The following is a 12,194-nucleotide window of genomic DNA, read 5'->3' on the forward strand; positions in this document are numbered from 1 at the left end:
AGTCTCCTGCTCAGTTCCTGGTCCTGAGCCAATTCAGAGACTGGCCCCACTGAAGAGGTGGATGAGTCCTGAGGAGGAAGGATCCAGAAACAAGGCAGTGGGTTATGACCGTCCCTAAAGAGAATGACTGCCATTTCTCAGGTGACTGTACCCTGAGGCTAGAAAAAGACCCAGACACTTCTACTACTACTGGACACAGCATCTGAGCTGACATTGATCCAGGAGGCCCAAAGTGTCGTGATGGGGCCTCATTACAATGGGGCTTCTGAGGCCCTGACATTAAAAGGAGCTGGGAATGGAGACCGGTTCACAGTGAGCTGAAGGGGTCCCTGGACCAAAATAGCGGTCATTTCTCCAGTCCCCAAGCTGATAATGATAAGTGATACACTTGGCAGTTGGAGCAATGACTTCCACATTGGGTCACTGCTCTGTGGGGTAAGAGCTATCCCGGTGGGGAAAGCCAAGAGGAACCTCTGACACTGGCTCCCACCCCAGGCCAAGAGAGTAAGTCAAAACCAGTATTGGATCCTGGTGAGCATAGGGGGCTAAAGCAGAGTTTAGTGACATCATTGGAGACGTATGGGATGCAGGGGAAGAGGAGGTAGGAGAGCCACAGGGACGAAGAGAGTGGAGAAGGTGAGAAGTTCTGGGAGTCTCTCTCTGGGGGAGGGAGGAAGGGAATGGAAATGGTGAGAGGGAAGACGGAGGCTTCCACTGAACCCACTGGTAATGTTTCCTAGGGTGCTGGTGGATGCAGGAGATTTTGCTATATCCTTCCTTATCCATTTTAACATATTTGAAATAGCACACCATGACTTAAAAAGTCACTGGGAGAAGTGGAAGCGGGCGGTATCCACAAACGGGCAGGCACCATCGGGGGCAGGCTCGAGGAGGAGGATTGCAGATTTACAGTGCACCCAATCTCCCCTGCTCTGAAACTTCTCCAGCATGGCCAGCTTCTCAGGTGCAGACCCAGAAAACTGGGCCTTTGAGTTCCACAGGCAAGAGGGTTTCAGACACCCCAGGACTCTCCAGGACGTCAGCCAGAGCAGGATGCAGGAGAGAGAGGTGACTGAAGACAGAGGAGTATGAACGGGAAGGAGCAGAAGGAAGGTATGGGAGGAACGGAGCGGTGTCAGAGTACGAGTGGGGTGGCAGACAAGGGAAATTCTAACACCCATGGGCCGTATAGAAACCAAGGGAGGCACCACTCCCCAGACATCAGTACTGCTCAGCTCAGGGGAACTGAGAACTGACAGTTCCAAGAAAAACTGAGAGACACCTGGCTATCCACACCCACCGCCATCACAACTGGTAGGCCTTGGTTGTGCGTCCTTCAAAACTTTGAAACATACTTGTACATATACTTAAATGAATTCTCATATATTACATAGGATTGACTGGTGTGTGTGCGTGTGCCCACGCACGCAAGTGATTTAACTTACAAATGTGAATCCAAAGCCATCGTTCTGCAACTTGCAGTTTGAAGTCAGGCGGATGCTTTCGAAAGCTGTGAGAATGGCCTGATGCATTCCGTTGGACTGCCACGCTTTATGCTACTGGATGCTAAGCCACGTTGCATTCATCCATTTCCTTACTGACGGGAATTTGGAGTGTTCCCAGTTTTTCCCATCACCAACACCCTTGTGCATGTGTTCTTGTACACTACAGGTACCAGCGTGTCTCCGGAAGAAGTACCAGGCAGCGGACTTGCAGGAGCATAGAGGAAATAGATTCTTTTTTCCTTCCTTTTAAAGATCTTGGGCTAAAAGCAAGGACTCTGGAGTCAGATTGATTGGTTTCCATCCTGCCGCTGATCCCCACGAGCCGAATGACCTTGGGCCAGTGGCCGAACATCTCAGTGCCTGTTTCTTCACCGGTAAGAGGCCAGTAATAGTTGGTACTATAGTTAAAGGCGTGTCACGAGGATGCATTATTATTTACGCCCAGCGCTTAGAAGAGTGCCAGGCACAGAGTCTGTGCCAGCACTAAGTTGCTTTCAATGGATTCTGCCAAATTACCTCCCAAATGCGTCTCTTGCACCACCGCCACAGGGGTTTGCTCCTAATCTCTCCCACCCTCGGAATGGTTAAGCTCTTTGAAGGTTGTCAACCTACTGTGTGAAACCCGATTCGTGGTTTTAGTTCACATCTCCAGGATCAGCGGTGGGGAGCATCTTTTGGGGTGTAACTGGCCACTGCGATTTCCTCTTCTTTGAATTTGCCTCAGAGAGGGCGAAGGGCTGATGGAGCGAGGCCAACCCCAAGTCTATCCGGCAAACCCGCCTGCCAATAACGTCTGCTGAGCCACATTTGATGGAGCAGTTGAGACAGAGACCTTACAGAACGAAAATACGATCCCTTTGCTCTCTGGCCGACCCCTGATCACTGACTGCGGGACTCCTGTGCCCATTCTACTGTTGGGTCGTAAGGCTTGCCGTGGAAGGGAGGCTGGCAAATGCTTTCGGCGCGTGCTAGGCATCCAGCGCCTCCATCTTGACGTTTCATCCTCACCACCCCTGGAGCCCGGCGCCCTCACTACCCGACGCCCTCGACCCCCTGTATACATGGGAAACGGAGGCTCAGAGCTGTGACTCTAACCGGAAAGGGGAGGCGGGACAGGAGGAGGCGGGCCCAGAGGCTTGACAGAGGGAGGCACTCCCACCATCCCCTTCACCAGCCAACTGCCCGCACCGCCCACGGGCTTGCAAGCAAACCAGAGGCCCTCGACCCCATTGGTTTGGCTTCGAGGGGGCAGGCGAACAAGGCGCCCGCTGGTTGGCGGGGGCCGGACCAATGAGGAGGCTGCTGCGTGGGCGAGGGAGGAGCGCTGAAAGTGGCACGTCCTTTCTTTTGAGGCGAGCTCGTGCGGCGCGTGAGGTGGCTGACGCTGCCTTCTGAGCGCCGCCCGCCTAGCCGGCCGTGACCGCGACCGCGACTCGGGCCATCGACCGTCACCCCGGTTCCGGGGCCACCCGGGTCGCGACATGAGCTCCCCGGATGAGGTGTCTGTGTGGAGAAGGCGTGTCCGCCCAAAGGGCAGGGAGCGGGCCGGCGTCCGCGCGGCAGGCCCCGCAGTCCCGCGGGGACCCGAGCCAGGTCCCGAGCCTGGGGAGCCTTGGAGCGGCGAGGGCGGAGGCGGCTTCCTGGACCCCGAGGGCTTCCAGTCGAAGCGGGAGATGCTGGAAGCGCGAGGGCCGGTGCTGTGGGGCCGCGAAGGCGGACCTGGCTCCCCAGATGACCACACGAGGGACCTCCTGGACCTGATCGAGGAGTCTGAGGAGGCCGAGGAGGCCAACCTGCAGCAGCTGACCGACCAGGATGTGATGGGCGTCCGCAGATACCCGGACCCCGAGGGCTTCCAGTCTGAGCGGGAGATGCTGGAAGAGCGAGGGCCGGTGCTGTGGGGCCGAGAAGGCCGACCTGGCTCCCCAGATGACCACGCGAGGGACCTCCTGGACCTGATCGAGGAGTCTGAGGAGGCCGAGGAGGCCAACCTGCAGCAGCTGACCGACCAGGACGTGCTGGGCGTCCTCAGGTACCCGTCCCCGGAGAGCTCCACCGCCTTCAAAGAGTCCACTGTGTTGACACTGAGCTTCGAGGCAGTTCCCAGCGGTCAAGGAGAGCCCGGCCAGAGCTGTGGGGAGGCGCCGAAGGCTCCAGCTAGCCCTCTCCACCTCGGTGGGCCTGAAGCGGGCCGGGCCTTGGGGAACCCTAAGAGAGGCACTAACCGTAAGTTGAACGTGGATGCGGACCGCCAGCGGCGCTCCGCGGAAGGCCTAGCCTGGCTGCTGTCCGACTCCGAGTCCTCAGATGAATTCAGTGAGACACAGCTGATGACGGTGAGCACTTACCCCAGAGGAGGAGGCCAGGCCAAGCCCAGCAGACCCGAGGATCCCGGGGACACTCCCAGACACTCGAAGTTCCAAGTCAGGGAGAATTTCCTTCACGTGACAGGCTCTTCCCTGTCCTCGGCTCTGCGAGGACTCTCTTCGGTTGTGGAAAGGCAGGGCGTGGGAGAGCAGGGCATCTCTTCCCCTAAGAAAATGCAGAGCGTGCTGTGGGGGAAGGGGGGCAGCAAGCCCAGCTACCCGGGAGCTGCTGCTGCTGCTGCTTCTGTTTCTGCTGCTGCTGCAGGTGGCCTGCCGCGGGTCACCCCTAGGAAGAACGGAGCCCAGGAGAAGAAATCCGTCGGGGGAGCATCCAAACTTGCCCTGGGGGGAACCTTCCGTTCCCGAGGGCACCGAATCTCGGCAACTCCCGTGGAACCGGCCACCTTCCCCCCAATCTCTGGTATTCCACTGCCTGGGAGACACAAGAATTATACCTTGGTCCTTTCGGGAACCAAACAGTCCAAGCAGAGCGGCGCTGGGAAGAAATCCGTGGTCAGGTGGTCAAGGGAATCTGAGGCGGTGGCGGGAGAAGATAAGGACCCAAATAGAGACCCAGCCCCAAAGGGCCAAGTGAGTAGGCCATGCTCCTCCTCTCTCCCCACTCTTCCCCCCCAAGAGCACCCAGGGCACACGTCTTTACCCATGCTGCCTCTGTCCACCCCTCAGAGGTCAGCACTGGGTGCCCCTCGGTCACTGGGTCCTTACGATGCCAGATCGGGCTCCTTTTCCTAGGGACAAACATTAAGGTAGCACGTCGGGTGTCCTGGTCCTGGTTCTCCACCCTTGGCCTCTTTCCAGGCTTCTCTGAGAGACTTGGGCTGGGATGGAAGGGAGGGCGGGTAGCTGAATTGGGTCGGGGAATCCCTTAAAAGCTTCCCCGGAAAGCCTCAGCATTTAGACTCACCAGCTTCCTGAATCCTCCTTCCTAGCTGTTCCCCAGACCTTCCTTGCAGGGGGCCTGGGCTTTCTCAGTGTCCCACTGTTGTCCCTAGATCAGCTCTGCCTGCTGGCCTGGGGCTGACAGAGGGAGAAAGTGCTAATGAGATCAGCCTTTCAATTCCCTTCCCAATTCCCTGCCTCACCCTGGCCCGAATCACACAACTCTCTCTCTCTCTCTCTCTCTCTCTCTCTCTCTCTCTCTCTCTCTCTCTCTCAAGCACACACACACACACAAACACACACACACACACACACTTCCTTAGTCCAAATCGGTGAGAAATTTTTATTTCAGCTGCTAACGCACAGGCCAGGGACATCTTGTCTGTGCATGCATCGTATAAAAGCCAGCAGTTGCGACGTCAACACTCGAGGCCCCCAAGATCCAGGAAACTCAGAACCCTTGGGCCTGAAACAGGGAGAAGTCATGCCCAGGGGGCCTGCCCCCTCAGGTGAGTGTCGTGGGTTTGATATGAGGGGAGGGAAGAGGGGTTGAGGACAGAAACCTCTGCCTCTGTCTCGGCTGGGGGCACAGCCTTGCTCCCAGGCAGCTTCTCCCACAGGAGACGGGGTGCTGGCAGGGCTGGCCTTGAGCCACATCATCCTCTGTGTGGGGTTTGTGCGGCCGGGGTGATCGGTGGCAGTGCCCCAAACAGCTGCTCCGGGTGTAGACTTGCAGGGGAACAGCCTTTTCTGTTAAGTCCTGTTCGGCCACATTGCTCTCCCACGTGCTGGCTGTGGCTGCTGCTCTGGGAGGGTCGAATCCAGAGCCACATTGTTTGCGGACCACAATGGCGAAATGGCTGCCCCCGGGGAACAGGGGAGGCAGGCCCAGAGACAAGGTTCCGGCTGCTGGGCAGAGCAGGGGCGGCTGGTTGCCAGCAGAGGATGGTGCTGCCTCACCTCACTTTAGAGCCCGCTTGGCCCTTTCCACCTCACTGGGAGCCTGGGAAGCTGGATTGTGTGTCCTTTCCCTCTCAGGTGACTGGGAGCCACTTGACCATCCCCCAAGACCGGAAACGCAGCAGCAGCCACTGGGAACGCCCTGCTGTCCTTGGGTAATGCTTCCTCTGCATCCTGGAAATGCAGGCCCAAACTCGAGGGTGGGATCTGCGTCCAAGTTCAGCTGGCATGTGTGGGCTCCCCCTCCCCTGCCCCCATCACGTACCCCACAGAGGGAGCCCATCTCCTTTCCACTGAGGAACCCATGCCAGTCTAACCACCCGGCTTTGTGGTGGAGGGCCCAGGGGAGAGGAGAAGGTGGAGGAGAGAGGAAGCCAGAGTATACTAATCATTTCTCTTTCTGCTCTGTCTCCTGGCCTAGTGTCTCGAGCTAAAGAGAGAAGTAGACGAACTTAAGGAGCAACTTGGTATGAGGAACCAGGGCCGGAGAGCGGTGTCTTAGTGCAGAACCCGGGTGGGCACCTGGGGTGGGGGTGGGCTGCAGGTGCGGTGGGCCTGGCAGGGACGATCATCCCTGTGGGGAGGAGAAACTCTCAGGCCTGGCCCTGGAGCTGGCTGTGCATGTACAGCTGGGCGTGTGTACAAATAGCAAAGTACTGTCTCGACTGCATGCACATTTTGACAACCAGACCAGTCCTAGGGAATGTCCTTCTGATAGGACTTTTAGAGATGCCTCGTTGATTTTTCCCTTGAACTGCTGCTTGGTGTGGCTTCTAAGGTTCTTGTTGGATTGTTTGTTTGTGTGTGTGACAAGTTCTGAGTGGTTGTGGCACGGCCCACAGCATGAGAGCTGCTGGCACATTTTGTTTCCCTTTAGGAACTGGTTCCACATTCAATTTGGGTGGTGGGGAGTGATGAGGCCCAGAGCTCTTTGCATCAGGCCTGGAGGGGTTTCAGGTTTCAGGGCTAGGCGGTTCCTCATGGGGATAGGGGGACATGCTTCTGTATCCCTGTGTCTGGAGCCCCTGCTAATGCCTGTCTCTGTTGCAGCCGCCATGCAGTACCGGGCTGACAAGTTACAGACCCTTTGAAGTGAGTGTTACACACACCATACCCCTTCCCACAGTCCTGGCTGTTGAGCCGGGCTGGGGGCTGGCCCTGGCTTGAGGCTTTTCCCTGACTCTGCTGTTTCACAGGTTGAGCCCAGCGTCTTCCTGCAAGAGGAGCAGCTGGTACCTTTGGGGCCCTGGAGCTGTGGCCAAGCTCATTCCCTCCTGTTCTGCCTCAGCTAGGGCTTCCTCTCCCCCTTGTTTTGCCCCCGCCCCACCCCAGTTTCACAGCAGTTTCTAATTAAAGTACCTCTCATATTCTGTGTTCTGCCTTCTCTCGGGAGGGGTAGGGGTTGGGGTCGGGGAAGGGGGCCGGGGCGGGGCGCTGCTCCTCGTCAGAGTCTTTTCCAGAACGGTATCTCTGGCATCCTGTGGGGGGGACTCTGGGCCAGCCTCTGCTACCATCCCTGCAGTCAAGCCAGCGGAGTGCCACAGGTCTGGGTCCTGTGTGTGCTCTGCCTTGCCACATTGGCACGTCCTCCGTTTCCCCAGAAGGCCCTCTTCTAGTTCTCTCCAAACCCCCCTCCTCCTCTGGGATCTGGCGGTTCCCATTCATCTCTACCATTCACCCTTCCCATCAGCAGGAACTCATGACCCCCTTCCAGAGCTCCAATCTGGAAGCATTCACATCCTCCCTGTCCTAGCCAGCTGACCACCCTCCTCCAGCCGGGTCGTCTGTACACCCTTGAGTGGAAATTGGCCCGTCAGGTTCTATGGCAAGTGTGGTTAGTCGCTCTGTGTTGTTGCATGGTCCCCGTCAAATACTCTTCCACCAGCCCCATGACACAGATTTTCCTGGAAATGATATTTCCATGTCCCAGCTCAATCTCCCAGACTGCATCTTTAGGACACACGAGATTGAGTCTGAACTCCGTGTTCGATTTCCCCCTCACTCGAGGTTGGGGAGCACTTCCTTCCCTCAGCCAGGACCCAGGGCTGTACCAGCCTGAGACTCGGAGGGACAGATTTGTGTTTGAGTGAGGCAAGGGTGGTTCTGCCTGACACCCTTGCCGAAAGCCCGGTGTTTTACTACACAAAAGGGGGTATGATGGTCGATTGGCCATTCAAGGTTGGTGACTGTGTGTCCCTGTGTGTGAATAAATGTAATCAGGGGTAATCTCCCTTGAGGGAGGAAGATGTGATTCAGGGAGTAATGGGAGTAGAGGCTGGTCCAGGTTCTGTAAGGCATCGAATCAGCAAAAGCAAGGGTCGGATCTGTTTTGTTCAAGGGTTGTCGTTAAATTCCCAAAACATAGGAGGGGGATGATGCAGAAGTCACCAAACCCCACGACAGGGTGTCGGGATGCTCGAAATGGATTCGCTGTAGGTGGCTCTCGATCCTACTCTGTGATCCTATGATGTCTGACAACTACTGTGGGTGTGGATGGAATGAGATTGGGAAGGGTGGCTCCTCAGAGTAGCTCATCTTAGAATCAGGGGACCCATATATGAGGTCACCCAACATGAGCTACTCGGGACAGGGGCAGGATGGGCGCAGTGAGGATGGGAAGTAAGGAGTGACTGCACCTGGACAATGGGGAGCACTTGGGTCCACCCTTCCCCCATATTCTCACCCTGGCTCCCTTCCAGAGTCCATGGCATGAGCTCAGGTGGACAGACCACAGGTGGGATGGGACAGTCACAGACCTCAGGGTCAGAAAAGAACGTTCGTGGGACTTAATCCTTCCCCTCAAACCCCTCCCTGGTGAAGGTGGGCTTGATTGCTGCCCAGGCCTCTGGCTGGATTCCTAGAATGTACCCAGTGCCCCACCCAGCCTGTACCAGGCTTATGTTCTAGCCCCTCTTGCTCCGGCACTGCTCCCCACTGAGCTGAGGCCATTACCAATGAGTGTGTGTGCACTTCGAGGAAACAGAGCTAGCTTAGACCTTGGACCTGCCTCTGACCAGTAGAGACAGTCATTCCAGGTCATGTGTCCCTGCAGACACTCTGGAGAGAGTGAAGCTAACTACAGGCTGGAGACAGCCATCACAGGAACTCGCTTCCCAGTGCACACTATGGATGTCAATAGAATGTTAATAGAATGTTAATAGAAACCTTATTCATAGTCACCCCAAACTGAAAGCAATCAAGATGTTATTCAAGAGATGAACGAATAAAACCATACATCTATAAATGAAACATTTTTTAACAGTACAAAGAAGGAACTCTTGATACATGCAACAACTTGGATGAATCGCGAATGCATTATGCTAAATGAAAGAAGCCAGTCTCAAAACGTTACATACTGTGTGATTGTGTTTGTATAATATTTGGAAAAGGTAAAACCATAGGGATGGGAAACAGATCACCAGTTATCCGAGGTTTGGGATGGGGGAGATGGTTTGACTACAAAGCGGCAGAATGAGGGAGATTTGGGGGCTGATGGAACTGTTTTGTATCCTGATTGTGGTGATAGTTACACAAACCTGTCCATGTGTTAACACTCATGGTACTAAAAACAAAAAAGTTAATTTTACGATGTAATAAATCAAAATATATGTAAGTAAAAAAATTAAATGTGTCATACATAAAGGCTTGGGAATCATAATGGCATGCAAAATAGTACCAGCATTCTCAAAAGTGACATTGAAAGTCAGAAAGCTTTTCAGCCTGAAATCATATATCAGCTATCAAATAAGCATGAAATTGAAGGTAATATTAAAGGTAATATTTGTTCATGCTAAGTCTTAAAAGAAATTATCACCCATGGTACCCGGAGAATGAGTCCCATCAAAACACTGTGGTAAACCAAGAACAATGAAGACATTAGTTCTAGGAAGCAGAAGATCCCACGTAGGGGGTTGGTAAAGGAGTGTTCTAGGAGCAACACTCTAGGCAACCAATAAAGATTGAACCTGGGTTCAGGAAAGTGATTTCCAACAACAAAGGAATGGACATAGTTGAAGATTGAGAAAATATTGCCAATAGGCCTATGACAGAAATGTAAGCTCTTGAGGGAAGGAACCTCATCAGTTTTTCTCAGTGATGTAGCACCATGTGTTAGAACAGCACCATGTGTTAGAACAGTACCTTGTAAGCCCTCAATAGAGAATTGTTAAGTGGAAAGGAGAGAAAGAGTGAATGAGAAGAGAGGAATTTGAGACAGCAAGTATACATCGACTCTTAAGGAGTTTTTATGTGAAGGGGAGCAGAGAAAAACGGTGTAGCTTGAAGGGAAATTGGAATCAAAAGAAGGTTTTCTTTAATTGGGAGAAACGACAACATACTTGTATGCTGATAGGAATGATCCAAAATAGAGAAAAATATTTATGAATGAGGGAAGTTTGTTTCTGATTGCCTGTATACTCTCAATGAAATGGGAAGCAAGGTCATCAGGTGAGAGCGAAGGTGGTCCATGATCAGCAAGTACCCCCTCAACTTCCCCGGATCATCTTGTGATCTTCTTCTTTCTTTTAAATTTTTATTTATTTATGTATTTTTTTGGCTGTGCTGGGACTCTGTTGCTGCACGCGGGCTTTCTCTAGTTGCGGTTAGCAGGGGCTACTCTTCGTTGTGGTGCGCGGGCTTCTCATTGCAGTGGCTTCTCTTGTTGTGGAGCATGGGCTCTAGGCACACAGGCGTCAGCAGTTGTGGCACGCAGGCTCTAGAGCACAGGCTCCAGTAGCTGTGCCGCACAGGCTTAGTTGCTCCGTGGCATATGGGATCTTCTGGGACCGGGGATCGAACCCGTGTCCTCTACATTGGCAGGCAGATTCTTAACCACTGTGCCACCAGGGAAGTCCCGTCATCTTCTTGTATGGAATTTTTCATAATAAAGTGCTGTGAAAAATTAAAAAGAAGTGCTTTTGTTCATTAAAAGGTATGATAAAAAGAGTGAAGGCAAGCTAAAAACTAGAAGATATTTACGTAACATGAAATCATCGGAGAATTAAAGTATAGAATACATAAAGAACTTCCACAAATAAATATGCAAACAACCCAAGGGGAAAATGGGCAAAAGACACTAAATGAACACCTCATAGACAAGACAATCCCCACGGCCAAGCATATGAAAAGCTGCTCAATATGATTACTAATATTATTACTAATCAAGAAATTGCAAATTAAATCTACAATGAGACACCATTTCACTATCACAAGATTGACAACAATTTTGTACTTTGTTAATATCAAATGTTGATGAGGATGTGGAACACTTAAACACTGTTGATAGGAGTAGAAATTAGCATGACTGCATTGTAAAAGCTCTGGCATGATCTAGTAATGTTGGAAATCTTCTTTCCCTATGAGATGACAATTTTAGTCCTAAGTATGAGCACTGGAACACAGCTTCCCAGCCATTTTATTCTATGGCTCACACAGAAAATGATGATTGTATGGCATACAGGAGTCAGATGACAAAGTTGTTCAGGGCCAGAACCAAGCGGTCCAGGGGCTGCTGTCTGGCTGTCTCTGGAGATGAAGGCCTCAAAGTCCCAGGTCCAAAAGTTGGAAAGCTCTGCCCTGGAAGGCTCTTGTACGTGGGCACCAGGAAACATGCGCCAGAATGTTTATAGTAGCACTATGAATAATATCTGCCCAAATGGAAACAACCCAAATTACCCATTGACAGTAGAATGGATACATAGGTTGAGATACAGTTGATTCTTGTTATTTGTAGATTCCATACTTGCAAATTCCCCTATTTGCTAAAATTCATTTTTAACCACAAATCAGTACCAGAGTGCTTTCCTCCTCATTCGAGAGAGCTGTGAAAAATTTGAGTTGGTGGAATATGTTCCCAACTGAGGTCCAACAAGGTGACGCTCTGCCTTCTGGTTTCAGTCTCAGACTGCAAGCAAGTGTCCTTTTCATGATTTATTTGGTGCCACATAGTTTGCATTTTTGTGCTTCTTTGTTGCTGATTTCATACTTAAAGATGGCCTCCAAGCTTAGTGCTGAAGTATTGTCTAGTGTTCTTGAGTGCAAAATGACTATGACGTGCACTCAAGAAAATATGTGTGTTACATAAACCTTGTTCAGGCATGATTTATAATGCTGTTGGCTGTGAGGTCAATGTTAATGAATCAATAATATTTGTATTAAATAGAGTGCCTTTAGACAGAAACACACATGAAACATGATTACGCAGCGATCAGTCGATGAAAATGTTGTGACCAGCGGATGGTAGGAACTTGAAATTATATTTCCCTTAGGAGCAATGTTTCAGGATTGCCTAATTCAGTGTTCATGGCAACTTTATAGACTGCAAATAACTATCATGATAATGAGAGTCTACTGTATATTCATTTGGTGGAACAGTGTACAGCAATGAAAATGAACAATTGCCTGCCACATGCGACAACAGGGATGGATCTCAGTTACACAGTATCACACGGGAGAAGTCAGAAAC

General features: G+C 52.1%; 1 pseudogene; it reads left to right on the forward strand.

Moving 5' to 3' along the window:
* The first annotated feature begins 2,732 nt into the window (after positions 1–2,732).
* Positions 2,733–4,693, forward strand: LOC111171413 (uncharacterized protein CXorf49 homolog pseudogene; annotated as a pseudogene).
* The last annotated feature ends 7,501 nt before the right edge of the window (positions 4,694–12,194 follow it).

The sequence above is a fragment of the Delphinapterus leucas genome, chromosome X (assembly GCF_059928025.1).
Source record: "Delphinapterus leucas isolate spDelLeu-1000000601 "Yukka" chromosome X, BTC_Dleu_Yukka2, whole genome shotgun sequence".
NCBI lineage: Eukaryota > Metazoa > Chordata > Mammalia > Artiodactyla > Monodontidae > Delphinapterus > Delphinapterus leucas.